This window comes from Xenopus tropicalis, chromosome 10 (assembly GCF_000004195.4).
Source record: "Xenopus tropicalis strain Nigerian chromosome 10, UCB_Xtro_10.0, whole genome shotgun sequence".
NCBI classification, from domain to species: Eukaryota; Metazoa; Chordata; class Amphibia; order Anura; family Pipidae; genus Xenopus; species Xenopus tropicalis.
The window spans coordinates 25449120-25468155 of NC_030686.2; positions in this window are offsets into that span (position 1 = coordinate 25449120).

The following is a 19036-nucleotide window of genomic DNA, read 5'->3' on the forward strand; positions in this document are numbered from 1 at the left end:
TGCTTTATCTTAACGTATTCTATGAATTATTCACAGAAAAGGTTCTATGTCAGTATCAAAACCACATTAGCCAAGGGAGGGTTTCTTTTTTCTTTTTCTAATTGTCTTGAATAGAGACCAAGAAGAGACCACACAACACATGTAGATGCTCAGGAGTACTAGTCTGACGAACCACATAATCGAAATTTCAGGGGAAAAAACCTTACCTTCATCAGTAATGCAGCAACATACTGTATTGTAACAAAGCTTTGTACCAATGTTAATTCACAGAAAAGGAGTGTTGGACCAACAGCTGTTATGGAAAAATTCTTACAATATCACTTTTGTGAAGATGTTCCTTGAGAATACTCTCTACAGTGTGCCATAGGCGCTGAATAGCTTCATAATTAGATCTGAAATATCTGCCAGCAGGTAGGGGTTCTAAGCACTACGGTTCTCTATGAGAGTGTCATTGGAAGAAATATGCAACATACATTATTACCCCTAGTTACACACATATTTATAGAAAATTTAATTTACACTTCAGTAGTACATTTCAGTAGCTATCATATGGAAAAAATAAAATCTGGGACATCATGGGTATGGGAGGGTGAAGGTTCATTTGCCAATGAGGACCAAATGCAGAAAGTCTATACAAGCAGCTTGTTTCTTTCATATGGGCTCCATTGGCCAATGATTCCTTGAACATCTTTTTGGAGTTATTATGTCATATGAAAGCCCACAATATTGTGAAACAGTGGCAGTTTTAAATTATGATAATGTGATACAAGGAAATGATGACAAGTGAGTTTGGTGATGAGACGGGCTATGGGTGGTTTCTAAAAATTCTTATATACCTATGACCTATGATAATAGGTCAAAATGAACTAGTTTCTTATTCTATTCTAATATACAGTAACCCCATCTTGTTATTTATTTAAATGTTGATAATTTTAGGGCACACTGGTGCCTGGGCATAAATGGTCATTTTTCTGGTGCAACGGTTGGATGCCATAATTATATTCTAAGGATATGCTATTTTAGGGCCTATGGGAGATGCTGGAGAAAACCAAAGTATCTAGACCCAAACTGTTTTTTACACCATTAAAATAATCTTTTGAGTGGTCGGAGGCCTATCAGTGTCTCATTTGGGCAACTTTATACACCAGATAATGACAATTTTACCATTTTTAGTAAGGGGGGTTGCTATAGATCACATGACTGTCTGAAAATGTTTTGAAGGTCTAACTTGTTGAAGGTCTATCAAGGGAAAAATCAAAGCCTTTAAGCAATTCATTACGATTCTTAAAAAGAAAATATTTCCTTCCACCATGATAAGTTATACTGGTCTCAATAAGCTGCTTATTGCCGTAGACTCGTGTCCCTATACATAATGGAAAGTCAACATAGGAAGACAATTTTTTCTCGGTGTAATTAGGAAGTGAACTATATGATTACAGGAGGGCCTGGCTGGTTTTCCCTTAAATGAACACTTAGGTAACCCTTAGGGCATTGCTGAATTTGTATGCCAACTTTTAGATGGATGCAATGTTTTTGCTGCGGACTAAGATTACAGGTCACCGGAGTTAAAAAAGCATAGTTTGTGTGTCACTGCCATGCTTAATTGGCTTTCCTTCTGTTCAGCCCTCAGATATAATAAGCGTTGTACAAACTGGAAGCAGATCTTGCTCTATTGCTGCTAGCTGGCATTATGGGAAGGGAAATGGCTACCAATGATTCACAACACCACTTCATATGTGTAAGGACATGCTTTGGTAATAACAAGGAAATCTGTTTGGTTTAATATACAATGTTGTAGCAGCATTTTGACTATATGAATAAGCTTATCTATGCCTAATTTCTCCAGAGTTTATATTATAGGAGCACAGATGCAGGTTAAAATTAAGATGCTGCTGTATTTATGGCTAAGGATGAAGAATGCATTGGGGATATTACCCGATTGTTAAGACACATTTATTTACATCATAACGATAGTTTAGGGTACATCTGTAAAATAAATATTTTTTTTATAAAGGAACTCTGAATAGCCTGGTGTTTGCTGTATGATGGTACATTGCTTCTAAGAGATGACTGGGTGCTTGGTAATGTCCACATATAGCAAAAGAATTACCAGCAGTTTTTTTTTTTTAATTTGCAGTATCCAGTAGTGATGGGTGAAATGTTTCACCAGGCATGGATTCACGGCGAATTTCCACGTTTCGCCATTGGTGGATTGTTTCGCGAAACGGATGAAAAAATTTTGCTGTGGAAAAATTTGCCACAAGTCCAAAAATTTTCGCCAGCATCAAAAAAGAATAGTTGCGGACGTCAAAAGAATAGCTGAGCGACAAAATAATAGCCGCGGGCGACAAAATAATAGGCGCGTAACAAAATAATAGCCGCTCGACAAAAATTTTTTTTTGCCGCACAACATTTTCACCATTTCTCGAATTTTTCACTTTCGCGGATCTTTTCAAAGATTTGCGAATTTTTCGGCGAAGTGAAATGGAAATGATTCGCTCATCACTAGTATCCAGTGTTGCTTGTTGGTCTTTTTTGCCTTTTCAAATGAAATGATCTTGGGGCTAAAATAGGTTGCGTTCTGTCATATCTGGGGAATGCCTCCGCCAAAGTGTTTTGGTTTAATTCAGTAGAATCAGTTCTATACACGCTTTCTTTTAATTTGCAAATTACTGACAAACATTCGCTACCTAAATTTCTAAAAAAACATTAAAATTAAATTCAAGTTTGTCAAATGACAAATTATTTTGATGCATTTAATAAAAGCAATTTCCACAGCAATTAGCATTTTCTCTAAAGAGCATATCTTACCGCCCTTTCATTGGGAACTGTTGGATAATTGCCTCGCAAAACAGTTGGGAACGTCAATTTGAATTCTTTTGCGTTCATCGCTGCACACGCGCTGAAATGCTGAGTATTATACAGGCATAAAATATTAAACGGAATCATTATCGCCCGGTTTATAAGAGGAAGGGAAAAGCATTCATTTCTTCCTGCAATAGGCCAGATGGTAAGAGGGTATGTAGCTAAATAATTAATAGTGTATAAACCAGAGTGTAATCAAGAGCCTGCAGAATCTGCGGCGCAGCGTGTGGTGTCAACACCATCCAGCATTTGTTAGGCAGACTTGTTTAATTGCATGTCTCTGTTTAATTGGGGAGACAAGGAACAAAAGTGAAAAGGAGAGATCAATGTGCGTGGCTGACTGCTTCTCATAGATTTTCAAAATGAAACCTTATTTATAGTAATCACTTTGTCATCAGTCATCTTTATATAATAAGGAACCACTTTGTAGATTTTGGTGAGTTGATTAAGAGAAGGTTAATGATTAACTTTACCAGCCATACACTATAAGATCTTTCTCCCGATATTCTGGGCTAATCCCAAGGCCAAATGATCGGATTCCAATGATGGGAATACGAGCCGCCGGACTGAGGACCGCATCAATGTGCCGATGTGGTCCTTGGTCTGTGCCGTGGTCCTCGGTCTGATGGAAAAATAAAACCTGCCTGATCGACATCTGGCTGACTGACTGCCAGAAAATCACCGGAGGGTCCCATACAAGTTGCCAAATCAGTCTTAAGGGTCCAAATTTGCATCTTAAATCTGCCCGTTTATGGCCACCTTAACACTGCATATATCCACCATCACCACTACCATAAAAGTAACTGGCTGGTATTAGAGAAAAACCTTTATGCTTTATGTTGATTTTAAAAAAAATCAGTTTCCTGAATTTCCTGAATACAAAATGTACAGCCTGCTCACTGCAATAAACAGAATTTCTCTTTAGTGTTAACCCAAAATCATTCTGTAGATGTTGACACTGTCATCCATTCTTTTGGCTTTTATTACACCACCCAGTCCTAATCGTCTCCAAAAAAATCATCACCACTAAAGTCTATAGTGAGTGTCAATGCCAAGCTCATAAAGCTCACTCCTTCTCATTCTCTACATTGGCTTCCAATACTATTCAAGATAAAACTAAAATAGTGTTATATTTAACCCTGCCCAACCTTTGGCCATCTATGACCTTCTTTCTAAGTATTCCCCAAACCACCTATAAGTGCCAATACTGTAATCAGATACTGTGCTGGGGCTCCATTTGGTAGGGTCTGAGTTAAGTTTTGAAGATTCTCTGGGATGCAAGAAGCATGTGAGTTGTGTGCAATGGCAGTGGAGCCAAGGGTACCAGAAACACATGTTGATAGAAGTGAAAAGATGTAGTGAGGTTATCCTTTGCCATGAGAAAATATTTTAACGTTTTACATTTTTTAAAGACTGAACGAGTTAGGGCAGGGATCCCCAACCTTTCTTACTCATAAGCTACAGTCAAATGTACAAAGACTTGGAGAGCAACACAAGCATCATAAAAGTTCATAGAGGTGCCAAATAAGGGCTAAGATTGGCTATTAGGCAGCCTCTATGCACACTATCAGCTTACAGGGGCTTTATTTGGGAGTAAATCATGTTTTTATTCAACCAAAACTTGCCACCAAGTCAGGAATTAAAAAATAACTACCTGGTTTGGGGGCACTGAGAGCAACACCCAAGGGGTTGGGAATCACTGAGTTAGGGGGATACCTGGGAGACTTGATAGATGTAGCAGCCTACACAAGACAGATTTTGTTTAATAGAGAGAAAAGTGGGGAAGAATATTCATTACCATAACAGAGAGAAGAGCAGGATACAGCTTGATTGTGGATACCAAGAGAATGGATAATTCTTATTAGAGAAACTGAATATAGAAGAGAGTCCATTGACCGTACCAATCTGGAGATCATATCTTCAAGTCTATTAAACACCAAGCCACAGCCTCTTGGAAAACCATCTCCCTTTTTCTTTTTGATAATAAATTAGAATTAACAAGGCCCTCTTTACCTGTTTTGTTGGTTGGTGTTTGTATGTAACCTGCATGCTTTACATATATACCCTTCTGTTACTGTAAAGCACAGCACGATATATTGGCCTTTTACTTTTTATCAATAATAATGCCAAATACTACAATTCCCATCAACCCTAGCAATCTGTTTCTTTAGAGGTGTATTGTTGAAATTCCCTCTGTATGGAAACCCACCTTTTTAAAAGTAAAGCTATAGTTGAGCCAGTCATAAATGAAGGCTCTATAAATGGCATAAAACTGTCCATTTTCATATTCGTATTGGAAAGGGTATTATTAAAGCTAACAAAGTTAAATAAAATTAATATAAGAGTAAGTAATGATTGTGCTGACTACAACGTCTCATTAAGAAATATGAGCCAGCAGATTTTATTAGTATAAAGTGAAGTCTCTTTCGGTCTGACTAAATTAAATTCTCAGTTGTCTGCAAAGAGAAATTGTTTTCGTTGTACAGTATTTCTTTATCAACTGCAAACATAGACCTCCTGCTTTATATACAAGTGGAGCTAGCTTGTCTGGGCTTTACTGTGCTCTGACAAATGAGACCACACAATGCGGCCCATTTACCAAGACCCCGTCTGCCTCAAGATATATTCCCTTGCTGACGTCTCCGTTAATTTAAATATCCTGCAAAGCTTTATAGCATGCTGAAAATGCTTTTGTTTTATTTAAAGCTATATTTTTATATTAATAGTTGCTCACTGCAGAACGAAAATGTTGAAACATCAAAAAACAGGAAAAAAAAATCTTTCTGCTTGGCAAATAAAGGGAATAACTAAAGAAAAACCTTTCTGATTGGCAAGAAAAAGTGAATAAGCTTTGAATTTTTTTCTTCCACTTTCTCTTTATCGCCTATGAAAGATTTAGTGATTTAGTGATTTATGGGGCACATTTATTAATCCACGAACGCTCTGAAGGCGTCCGAATGCGGTTTTTTTCGTAATTTTTGCAACTTTTTCGTCGGCGTCACAAATTTTCGTATTTTCCCCGACTTTGCGTCGCCTTATCGGAATTTTCGGATTGAACGAATGAACGTTTGTTGCACAACGAACGTGCTTTTGTGCTCAAGTGCACTGTTCAAGCCCATGCAGACATGCACTGAAGGATCAAAGTCAGAAAGGTTTTCCCGGCGTTTACGAATGTTCAATACGAAAAATTTGCAACGAAAAGTCGTGAAAAATACGAAAAAGTTGCGACGGTGACAAAAAACTTCAGACATTTTCGTTTCCAATACGAATTTTTGCCGTTTGGGATTCGGATTCATGGATTAGTAAATGTGCCTAAATGTGATTTAGCACGTTTTCTAAGATGCGTTTTTTTCTGGCCTTGAAATGTGATATGGTATAAATTCAAAGTAATCACGATAATTTCTGTAGTTCTATAATGTCTTGACAATGCTTTTATCGTTTGTACGAAAATATTGCAATCGCGTTTCGAAAGTCACTAAATTTTCGGGCCCAAAAGTTTGTAAAGCGACACAAAAACCTTTCTGGCTTTGAAGCCTTCTACGTCTGGCCTTGGAAGCCTTCCATAGGACTCAATGGCACGTGACAGATCAAACTTGGCGAAAATATAGTGTTACCGAAGCGTTAACAAATCCTGAAATGTTCATATTCTTTGCGCAAACTACGATTTTTTCATGGAAACATACCGAAAACCACAAAAAACTTGTTGAATTTTAACGAAATTCTCACATACATTCAGAAATGTTCTATAATTTAAAAAAAAACATGAATTTATCTGAAATTGGGCCCTTTATAGTACGGTCTGTCGTGTACCTTTCATTTACTGGTTTTGCGAGTATTTTAAGATATATAATACAGGTAGTAAGTATAAGGACATTACTTGCCCAAGGACACAATGTACAGTTTACAACGTACAGTTAGTCACTGGCTAATGAGTGATTTCTTGGAGGCTAAAATATCTGCTTTTAGTTAATGTATATATTAACAAGTGTATCATTTCTTTTTCTTTAGTATTTATGACATTTAATAACTAAATCAGTAATGCTAACTACAATCAGTTGTCCCATTAGTATCAAGCTGGCTAATACAATCTTCTGTTCCTTAATAGTGATGAGTGAATCTGTCACGTTTCGCTTTGCCATAAAATTCACAAAACGGCGAAAAATTCATAAAACGCATTTGTCTCACGATTTTTTTGTTGGCCACGTCTTTTTTGTCCCCCGCGGCTATTTTTTTGTCGCTACCGTGCCCATTTTGACGCGTGACAAATAAATTCCGCGGGGGAAGTTTCGCAAAACAATGTGCCAATGGCGAAACGCAGAAATTCGCTGTGAATCCATGCCTGGTGAAAACATTAGTTCATCACTATTCCTTTATTAAACTATAACTATTCTTTTACTCCCGTTAAGCCTCAAGGACAATACATGTCTCCTGACACTTGTTAATATAATAAAAATACAGCCATTGTATGCTGTGTTAAATATTGGCAATATAAAGTACAACTTAAAAACTGTTAAATATTAACAATGTTGGACTGAGATGCCAGGGGCCCACCAGAAAACCCTGGACCATGGGCCCACTTTCTAAACTATTATTCCCCCTTTGCTCATTTAATCTCTATTACCCTACTCTCTTGGTTCTCATACACGAATAGGGAATGACCATGAAGCAGACCACCAGGAGTTTTCCTGGTATCCCGATGGACCAGTCCAACTCCAGCAAATAGTTAGAAGCAAGAGGGCCCACTGACACCTGGGCCCACCGGGAGTTTTCCTGGTATCCTGGTGGGCCAGTCTGACACTGAATGAGTCCCATCTCTTTTACTCTTAAGGCTTGGCATGGGAGGAAAGGAAATTCATATATTCAGACTCTACCTCTAAAGCTGACCATATACCTTGCAGTGGAGTTTGTGAATACAGTCATTTTTGACAAAATTGCTCGACCATTGCTGTTGTACAATTAATCAGATAAGAGATGCCATTTCTTGTCACTGAGATGTGTCTAGGTAATTTCTCTATAAATAGGTTGTGCAATACAATAAAATGTTCACAGAACTTTCTTTCAGCTGGCACAAATGAGTGGGTGCTATTGTTTACCTTATTTTGTGCAATTTTCTTTACACTGCAAACTATTCATGGCAAATAATGATATTGTTTCTGTGATGAGTAGTTTTGTAGGTGGGGGGAAAAATCTAGAAATGTAACTTCAAATTCACTTCTATGACAATGGCCTGCCAGTGCAATCACTTGTCAGACATTCCTCTGTAGCACTGGAGGATGTGCCCCCTGGGAGGCAGAATAGCTGCCCCATATCTGTGAGATAGCACAGAGACTTGGTGGGACCGAAGTACTTTGTGGGCATTGTATTAGATGGGCCCCCTTTACAAGCTCTATTTGACACATGTATATCCACTATAGTTACTATCTGCAACATTAAACACAACTTTGCAACCCACTAATGGTTTAGAATTGTGGGTGTTGAGCCAGTAGGCCTACTAGATTGGAATTACTAAATGACCGTAATTGTGAAGGGGCTCCCTATTCCCTATAACTGTCCCTAGTCCAAAGAAGAACATGTGGTATGAATTAAGTCCAGTTTATCCAAACCATTCAGCACTTTGGTTAGGATACACTCTGATTTTTGCTGATGAGTTCAAAGGTTACACACAGTACTTTTTCAGTTCTTTCAGGGTCCATAAGAACTGTGAGAATGTTGACAGATGTAATGCCAGAGATGATACAAGATAACATTGCACGCAAGTTGAAAAAGCTCCCCCAAGGCTATGGCCCGGAATAGATGGCAAGTTGTTCCTGAGAGAATTGTGGGGAAAGAAACTACTAAAAATTGTCCTAGAGACTGACCAAAATTGTTTTTAATATTCTGTAGTGATCAGGCCTAAAGAAAAGTTGGCAAACTGCTACTTTGTTCAAGAGATAATGACTTTCATGATGTCCAGTCTGCTTTAGTATTTGCTTCTGTATCAGAAATGCAGTTTGATTTTCAGGATTCCCCTGTTCTGAGCAGTAGAAGCATCGAGTAATTGTCTGCAGGCACACAGGCAAAACTTTTTAAGGAATAAAATGGAAATAGGACGTGTTAAGAGTGTGCAGCACACCATGGGCTAATCCAATCCGACTGCTTTCAGGGAATTAATTCATCCTAAGAACTGAAATGATCTCAGGTGCACTTTGCAAGCGATAAAAAGGGCAAGAAGTCAGTGCCCTTGTGAGAAAGAAGTCAGTGCCCTTGTGCTTCTCCTACAGTTATTGTGAGAAAGAAAGTTGGCTTTCTCTGCCTGTGTGTAGAATTGTACTTTAAACAGGTGCTGACTAGTATACCTTACTGAGGAGACATTGAGGAGACATTGAAAGAACTCAATCGAAGCAAATTTACTTTATTGGACTTACACTATGATTATTAAGTCACTATGGAAGGATCAGGAGAAGACAGCCTTTATATGTCCCTTGGATTTCTATCAATTCACCAGAATTCCTCAAGATATTTGTGGGGCTACTGCTACCATCCAGAGACTTAAAGATGCTGGAGGACCTCTTACCCAAAAAGTGCCTAGTGCCCATCTGGATGATATAGTTTTGGAATTACACTGGAGGAGCACACGCAGTGATTGATGAATGCAAACGAAGGAAAAGAACTGAATTTTGTCAATAGGCAAAATTAATTTCTGCCATTTCTTCAGTAACAAAAGGTATGTCATGTAGTTTCTTCTGAAACTGGACCTACCAAGATATAAGTGGTAGTAACCTGGCAGAACCTAACCTGCCCACTCTCAAAGGTGATTAATGAGAGGAGATACCTAGCCTGGGTATGAAGGCCTATTGTGCTACAGTTGAGAGTTGAGAGTGATGGATTCTACTGGTGGAGGACCAGAGCCAGTACCACCCATATACTGCTAACCAGTAGCTATTGTAGATGGAAAATATATGTTAATCAACCATCAAATCATCATTCAACTTAGATGTGGGTTCTTAACCAGAAGGCTGATCCTGTGATAGTGCCTTTCTGAAGGACTGTTAAGGCCAGGTGTTAAAATGGTCTGTCCTGACTCTGGGTGGAGGTGCATCAATATTCTAGTTGTATCTGTACTCTTTTATGGTGGTGACATAGAACACTTTGTACAGGATTTTCCTTTAGGGCTCTGGTACACGGGGAGATTAGTCGCCCGCGGCAAAACTCCCTGCTCGCGGGCGACTAATCTCCCCGAGTTGGCTATCCTCTGCCATCCCACCGGCGAACATGTAAGTCGCCGGCGGGATGGCAGACGCGGCGGCGCGATTTCGGGAAATCGCGCCGCCGCGTCTGCCATCCCGCCAGCGACTTACATGTTCGCCGGTGGGATGGCAGAGGGAAGGCAACTCGGGGAGATTAGTCGCCCGCGAGCAGGGAGTTTTGCCGCGGGCGACTAATCTCCCCGTGTACCAGAGCCCTTAGGGTGAAGACACACCGAGCTACTAGAAGAAGCTACTTTTCCATGGTTACTATACTCCAGAAAATACCCTGCCATAGACAATACTGAGAATACGGGACAGATTTGGTTATCACCAGTCCCCAACCTTTCTTACTTGTGAGCCACCATATGGGGATCATTGCTTTATACTGTGCTGATTTTTGCTTTGTCTTTGCAGATGATGAATATGCTATGAGCAGCTCACCTTTTTTATTGGTTAGTAGGAAGAGGGATTGCTCCTATATTTCAGAAGTGATTGCCAGTTAACCCTAGCAGAAAGCTAGGTTATCCCAAATAAGTAAAGTAATTATTGAATCTTTATTATGGTGTTTTGTAATTGATCAAACAGTAAAAACCTGTTCCTGCAGCTCCTATATTGAAAAGTAAAAACCATAGAACAACCTCTCTGTAGTCTCGATTACTAATTGACATTTTCTATGCAACTATGCAATGCACAACCGAACGAATAACTTATTTCCCCTACAGCATGTGGGTTTTATTGGTAACTTAAACACACATGTTGTATGGCTGATTAGTAATTTGTTCAGATGTGTATTGCATGGCTGAATAGAAACCCAAACAACATGCTGACTGCATCAGAACTGATTTTTAATTACACCTGAACTGGGTTAGTTTTGCTTTTTCTGCTTCTTAATAAATTAAGCAGGCTTGCAATCCCAGTTATTTATGGATCTAACACTGGCTCTTTATGTTTGAAAGCTGGATTCTTTTACAGCCGGAAGCCCATTTTATGCTGAATATCATGTTTTGAAATGTCCCCTATGCTTAACAGATACAGCAGGCCAGAGTGGACTGAGAATATTGCATATTACTGGCACCAACAGCTTTTAGGGGAACACTGAAGGTATGAATTCTTCCTGTTATAGGCTGCTGTGTCTCTGGGTTGGTGAAGCAAGCAATGATTTGGTCTTGAGCTGGTGACTAGATGTGGGCACTCTAAAATTGAACATATAGGGCTTGTTGATGCAATTAATTGCGGTACTTACATTCCAAACACACTTCTGCACTCCAGGTGGCTGCCAATGCATCATCCTGCCTCTTTTTACAGATGGTGTCCCTGCTTGTTTTTGATGCAGGGAACCCTGGGGTTGTTGCTGCCCAGGACCTGATGGCAGCTCCAGGGTTCCCACAGCAGATGCTAGATGCAAGTTGCACCTGGTTCGCATCAAATTAAGCACAACCGTGTCCATTTTGGCATATGGGGGTACAATTGTAGCAAATGTCAATTGGAATCTGACCGCCATTGCGCTTGAAATATGAGGAAAAATGTTGCATTGGGGTAAAAAAAAATTTACCCCCAAAATGGCACTTTGCAAACCGCACTTGCATTCCTAAATGATCTACTATTTTATGTTTAGGATTATAGGATCCAAACCTGTTGTACAACATTTATTTTAAATAAACATTCGAGCAGTTTTTTAAACCCATGTGACTTTCTAGGGGGTATTTTTTTTTCTCTCGTCCACACATGATGGTGGTGTCAATTAGTTAAAACAATAAAGAATCAAATATTTGCTAAAGTTTTTCTCGACGATTAATATTTCTTTCAAATGTTCCCTTTCTTCGGCTGTCGTGTTTTCAAACATTTTCGAAGTGGATATCAATACATATACAGCCTCAAAAATCATAATTTCATTTTTTTTTAAATAATGTACTTTCAAGGCTTAATCTGATTATTTTTGGTGTGTGCGCGTGTTTGTTTAAAATGGAATGTTAGACTAACATTTGCCCTAAGAAAGACACAATTAAAGTGAGACAGTGTAAGCCTCGCTGCAGTCTAAACGTTCCCAAACAATCCTGCTATACATAGTGCCGGGGATAATGAAATGAATGCTGACAGGCAGACAGTAGGATAAATACTTGCACTGTGCACTGGCTTGTTGACTTGCTCGGCACCAATGCCAAACATTTTGTGTCTCCTGGCAAAGATTCAAACACGAAATGTTTCAACTGCAAGCGCAGCCATTAATTTGCTACGAGTCGCAGCACCAAGGATCAGTTCAGAGTTAAGATAACTAACACCTTCATTGCCCTGGATGATGGGGGAGAAAAAAAAACAGTGGGACGTGTGTCAAATGAGATGATTTTTTTTTATTTTAAGTCACTCTCCTGTCTATGTTAACAAGAAGCCATGTGATTGTTTAGAGACCTTGCTGGATTGTTTTAATGAAAGCTACAACTAAATGTTATGCACATAATAATAACCGCTATCAGGCATATTTATCAACGAGTGAAAACTGAGTTCACCAGAGGGGAAACTCTGCAGCTCCCTATGCAGTTGTACAGGATTTTTTAGAATCTTATATTATCAAAGAATGAGAACAGCGTTTACAGTTTGCAGCGCTTTGTAAATATACACCTACATTTTTCTTTTGTAACAGTCAATAGACTGTCAACGAGAGCTATGTAATGTTCCCCTGCTGAACAGTGGCAAGTAGTGATAAGCGAAATTATTCACCAGGCATGGATTTGCGGCAAATTTCTGCGTTTCGCCATTAGCGGATTTTTTTTTTTTTTTTTTTGCCAAATGGGCAGAACAATTTGCTACAGAAAAATTTGATGACTGAAAAAAAATTGTCACGCATGACAATTTTTTGAGGTGAGCGTAATCTTTTGCCGTTACCCAAGTTTTTTGCTGTTTTGTGAATCTTTTGAAAGATTCACAAATTTTTCGGTGAAGCCAGGCCCAGATTTATGGAAAGGCCCAGGCCTAGAATGGCACAAATTTGGGGGCGGCATGCCGCCCCACCGCACCAAAATGCTAAACTTTTTCACCCATACGGAGCAATGGGGACCTCTCCCTCACTGCTCCGTATGCTAGCGTAAAGCCCCGTGCATGCATGATCGCGAGTTTGCGCATGTGCAGAGGGGGTGTGTGCGCGCTGATCGTGCACGTGCGTGGGGGGGAGAGGGGGCGGCCTCGGGGCGCCCGTATTACAAATCCAGTGCTGGGTGAAGTGAGACAGATTTGCTCATAGATTCGCTGATAAATGTGCCCAAGTACATGCATTATCCAGTGTGGCTCATATAGAACAATTTAACCAGATGTTGCCAAAGTTACATTATAGCAATTATAGTAATTAGCCTCCAGGGGAAATTCAATGTATGCCCAACTTGCTTTATATTTTTTTTAGTAACCACAATTGACCTCTTTTAGTGATGAGCAAATTTTTTTGGTAGGCATGGGTTTGTGGTGAAATTCCACATTTTGCCATTGGCAAATTTCATCCTAAAAATTTTTGCTGTGAGAAAAAAAATGCCCATTGACGTCAATGGATTTTTAGCTGAAAAAAGCAGCAAAAAAGTGCCAATTTTACAAATTTTTGCTGTTTTGGTAATCCAGCTGTTGTGAAGGTTTTTTTTGCAAAATGGGACAGATTCACTCATTTAGATTACTTACTATCTAGATTGTAAGCTCTATGGGGCAGGGACCTCCATCCTTTTGTGTCTTTGACTCTTAACTTATTGCAACTGTATTTATTTGTATTTATTTATTAGTATTTATTGTTATCCTGTGTATTTATCTATTATTATCTTAATAACCCTGTTTGTATTAATGTATTCTACCGTACAGCACTGCGTACATAAGTAGCGCTTTATAAATAAAGATATACATACATACATACTCATCACTAACCTTCTTATAAAGCATACTGTATCTTTAACATGCATCCAAGATGTGATTGACCATGGTGTTTTATAATTAAATAGTAACATAGTAAGTTGGGTTGAAAAAAGACATACGTCCATCATGTTCAACCATAATGCCTATATATAACCTTCCTAACTGCTAGTTGATCCAGAGGAAGGCAAAAAACCCCATCTGAAGCCTCTCTAATTTGCCGCAGAGGGGAAAAAAATCCTTCCTGACTCCAAGATGGCAATCGGACCAGTCCCTGGATCAACTAGTACTAAGAGCTATCTCCCATAACCCTGTATTCCCTCACTTGTACTGAGAGCTATCTCCCATACCCCTGTATTCCCTCACTTGTACTGAGAGCTATCTCCCATAACCCTGTATTCCCTCACTTGTACTGAGAGCTATCTCCCCTACCCCTGTATTCCCTCACTTGTACTGAGAGCTATCTCCCCTACCCCTGTATTCCCTCACTTGTACTGAGAGCTATCTCCCATACCCCTGTATTCCCTCACTTGTACTGAGAGCTATCTCCCATAACCCTGTATTCCCTCACTTGTACTGAGAGCTATCTCCCATACCCCTGTATTCCCTCACTTGTACTGAGAGCTATCTCCCCTACCCCTGTATTCCCTCACTTGTACTGAGAGCTATCTCCCCTACCCCTGTATTCCCTCACTTGTACTGAGAGCTATCTCCCCTACCCCTGTATTCCCTCACTTGTACTGAGAGCTATCTCCCCTACCCCTGTATTCCCTCACTTGTACTGAGAGCTATCTCCCCTACCCCTGTATTCCCTCACTTGTACTGAGAGCTATCTCCCCTACCCCTGTATTCCCTCACTTGTACTGAGAGCTATCTCCCCTACCCCTGTATTCCCTCACTTGTACTGAGAGCTATCTCCCCTACTCCTGTATTCCCTCACTTGTACTGAGAGCTATCTCCCCTACCCCTGTATTCCCTCACTTGTACTGAGAGCTATCTCCCCTACCCCTGTATTCCCTCACTTGTACTGAGAGCTATCTCCCATACCCCTGTATTCCCTCACTTGTACTGAGAGCTATCTCCCCTACCCCTGTATTCCCTCACTTGTACTGAGAGCTATCTCCCCTACCCCTGTATTCCCTCACTTGTACTGAGAGCTATCTCCCCTACCCCTGTATTCCCTCACTTGTACTGAGAGCTATCTCCCCTACCCCTGTATTCCCTCACTTGTACTGAGAGCTATCTCCCCTACCCCTGTATTCCCTCACTTGTACTGAGAGCTATCTCCCCTACCCCTGTATTCCCTCACTTGTACTGAGAGCTATCTCCCCTACCCCTGTATTCCCTTACTTGTACTGAGAGCTATCTCCCCTACCCCTGTATTCCCTCACTTGTACTGAGAGCTATCTCCCATACCCCTGTATTCCCTCACTTGTACTGAGAGCTATCCCCCCTACCCCTGTATTCCCTCACTTGTACTGAGAGCTATCTCCCCTACCCCTGTATTCCCTCACTTGTACTGAGAGCTATCTCCCATACCCCTGTATTCCCTCACTTGTACTGAGAGCTATCTCCCATAACCCTGTATTCCCCCACTTATACTGAGAGCTATCTCCCATAACCCTGTATTCCCTCACTTGTACTGAGAGCTATCTCCCCTACCCCTGTATTCCCTCACTTGTACTGAGAGCTATCTCCCATACCCCTGTATTCCCTCACTTGTACTGAGAGCTATCTCCCCTACCCCTGTATTCCCTCACTTGTACTGAGAGCTATCTCCCATACCCCTGTATTCCCTCACTTGTACTGAGAGCTATCTCCCATACCCCTGTATTCCCTCACTTGTACTGAGAGCTATCTCCCATACCCCTGTATTCCCTCACTTGTACTGAGAGCTATCTCCCCTACCCCTGTATTCCCTCACTTGTACTGAGAGCTATCTCCCCTACTCCTGTATTCCCTCACTTGTACTGAGAGCTATCTCCCCTACCCCTGTATTCCCTCACTTGTACTGAGAGCTATCTCCCCTACCCCTGTATTCCCTCACTTGTACTGAGAGCTATCTCCCCTACCCCTGTATTCCCTCACTTGTACTGAGAGCTATCTCCCCTACCCCTGTATTCCCTCACTTGTACTGAGAGCTATCTCCCCTACCCCTGTATTCCCTCACTTGTACTGAGAGCTATCTCCCCTACCCCTGTATTCCCTCACTTGTACTGAGAGCTATCTCCCATACCCCTGTATTCCCTCACTTGTACTGAGAGCTATCTCCCCTACCCCTGTATTCCCTCACTTGTACTGAGAGCTATCTCCCCTACCCCTGTATTCCCTCACTTGTACTGAGAGCTATCTCCCATACCCCTGTATTCCCTCACTTGTACTGAGAGCTATCCCCCCTACCCCTGTATTCCCTCACTTGTACTGAGAGCTATCTCCCCTACCCCTGTATTCCCTCACTTGTACTGAGAGCTATCTCCCATACCCCTGTATTCCCTCACTTGTACTGAGAGCTATCTCCCATAACCCTGTATTCCCCCACTTATACTGAGAGCTATCTCCCATAACCCTGTATTCCCTCACTTGTACTGAGAGCTATCTCCCCTACCCCTGTATTCCCTCACTTGTACTGAGAGCTATCTCCCATACCCCTGTATTCCCTCACTTGTACTGAGAGCTATCTCCCCTACCCCTGTATTCCCTCACTTGTACTGAGAGCTATCTCCCATACCCCTGTATTCCCTCACTTGTACTGAGAGCTATCTCCCATACCCCTGTATTCCCTCACTTGTACTGAGAGCTATCTCCCATACCCCTGTATTCCCTCACTTGTACTGAGAGCTATCTCCCCTACCCCTGTATTCCCTCACTTGTACTGAGAGCTATCTCCCCTACTCCTGTATTCCCTCACTTGTACTGAGAGCTATCTCCCCTACCCCTGTATTCCCTCACTTGTACTGAGAGCTATCTCCCCTACCCCTGTATTCCCTCACTTGTACTGAGAGCTATCTCCCCTACCCCTGTATTCCCTCACTTGTACTGAGAGCTATCTCCCCTACCCCTGTATTCCCTCACTTGTACTGAGAGCTATCTCCCCTACCCCTGTATTCCCTCACTTGTACTGAGAGCTATCTCCCCTACCCCTGTATTCCCTCACTTGTACTGAGAGCTATCTCCCCTACCCCTGTATTCCCTCACTTGTACTGAGAGCTATCTCCCCTACTCCTGTATTCCCTCACTTGTACTGAGAGCTATCTCCCCTACCCCTGTATTCCCTCACTTGTACTGAGAGCTATCTCCCCTACCCCTGTATTCCCTCACTTGTACTGAGAGCTATCTCCCATACCCCTGTATTCCCTCACTTGTACTGAGAGCTATCTCCCCTACCCCTGTATTCCCTCACTTGTACTGAGAGCTATCTCCCCTACCCCTGTATTCCCTCACTTGTACTGAGAGCTATCTCCCCTACCCCTGTATTCCCTCACTTGTACTGAGAGCTATCTCCCCTACCCCTGTATTCCCTCACTTGTACTGAGAGCTATCTCCCATAACCCTGTATTCCCTCACTTGTACTGAGAGCTATCTCCCCTACCCCTGTATTCCCTCACTTGTACTGAGAGCTATCTCCCATACCCCTGTATTCCCTCACTTGTACTGAGAGCTATCTCCCCTACCCCTGTATTCCCTCACTTGTACTGAGAGCTATCTCCCCTACCCCTGTATTCCCTCACTTGTACTGAGAGCTATCTCCCATACCCCTGTATTCCCTCACTTGTACTGAGAGCTATCCCCCCTACCCCTGTATTCCCTCACTTGTACTGAGAGCTATCTCCCCTACCCCTGTATTCCCTCACTTGTACTGAGAGCTATCTCCCATACCCCTGTATTCCCTCACTTGTACTGAGAGCTATCTCCCATAACCCTGTATTCCCCCACTTGTACTGAGAGCTATCTCCCATAACCCTGTATTCCCTCACTTGTACTGAGAGCTATCTCCCCTACCCCTGTATTCCCTCACTTGTACTGAGAGCTATCTCCCATACCCCTGTATTCCCTCACTTGTACTGAGAGCTATCTCCCCTACCCCTGTATTCCCTCACTTGTACTGAGAGCTATCTCCCATACCCCTGTATTCCCTCACTTGTACTGAGAGCTATCTCCCATACCCCTGTATTCCCTCACTTGTACTGAGAGCTATCTCCCATACCCCTGTATTCCCTCACTTGTACTGAGAGCTATCTCCCCTACCCCTGTATTCCCTCACTTGTACTGAGAGCTATCTCCCCTACTCCTGTATTCCCTCACTTGTACTGAGAGCTATCTCCCCTACCCCTGTATTCCCTCACTTGTACTGAGAGCTATCTCCCCTACCCCTGTATTCCCTCACTTGTACTGAGAGCTATCCCCATAACCCTGTATTCCCTCACTTTGTAAGAATTCATCCAGCCCCTTCTTAAAGCTATATAATGTATCAGCCAGCACGACTGATTCGGGGAGGGAATTCCAGAACTTCACAGCTCTCACAGTAAAAAATCCTTTCCGAATATTTAAACGGAACCTCCCTTCTTCTAAACGGAGTGGGTGCCCTCGTGTTCGTTGGAAGGACCTACTGGTAAATAAAACATTAGAAAGGTTATTATATGATCCCCTTATATATTTATACATAGTTATCATGTCACCTCTTAAGCTTCATAACTGAGACTTTTCATACTTAATAATGTCCCGTTTGAGCACTGGAGACCAAAACTGAACAGCATATTCTAGATGGGGCCTTACCAGCGCTCTGTAAAGGGGAAGAATAACCCCCTCCTCCCGTGAATCTATACCCCTTTTAATACAGCTCAAAACCCTGTTTGCCCGTGCAGCTGCTGCCTGGCATTGCTTGCTACAGCCAAGTTTATTAGCAATTATATGACATTTGGCATGTGCTAGAAAACACTTTTCTTCTGAATTTTTAGTAAAGCCTTTAATAAAGAAATCAACCCAATCAGTGGGAGTTTAGGGTCTGTTGTAAGCTGTACTACCCAATTAGAAAAACTTGGACAAGTAAGTTTACCTGATCTGGTCAC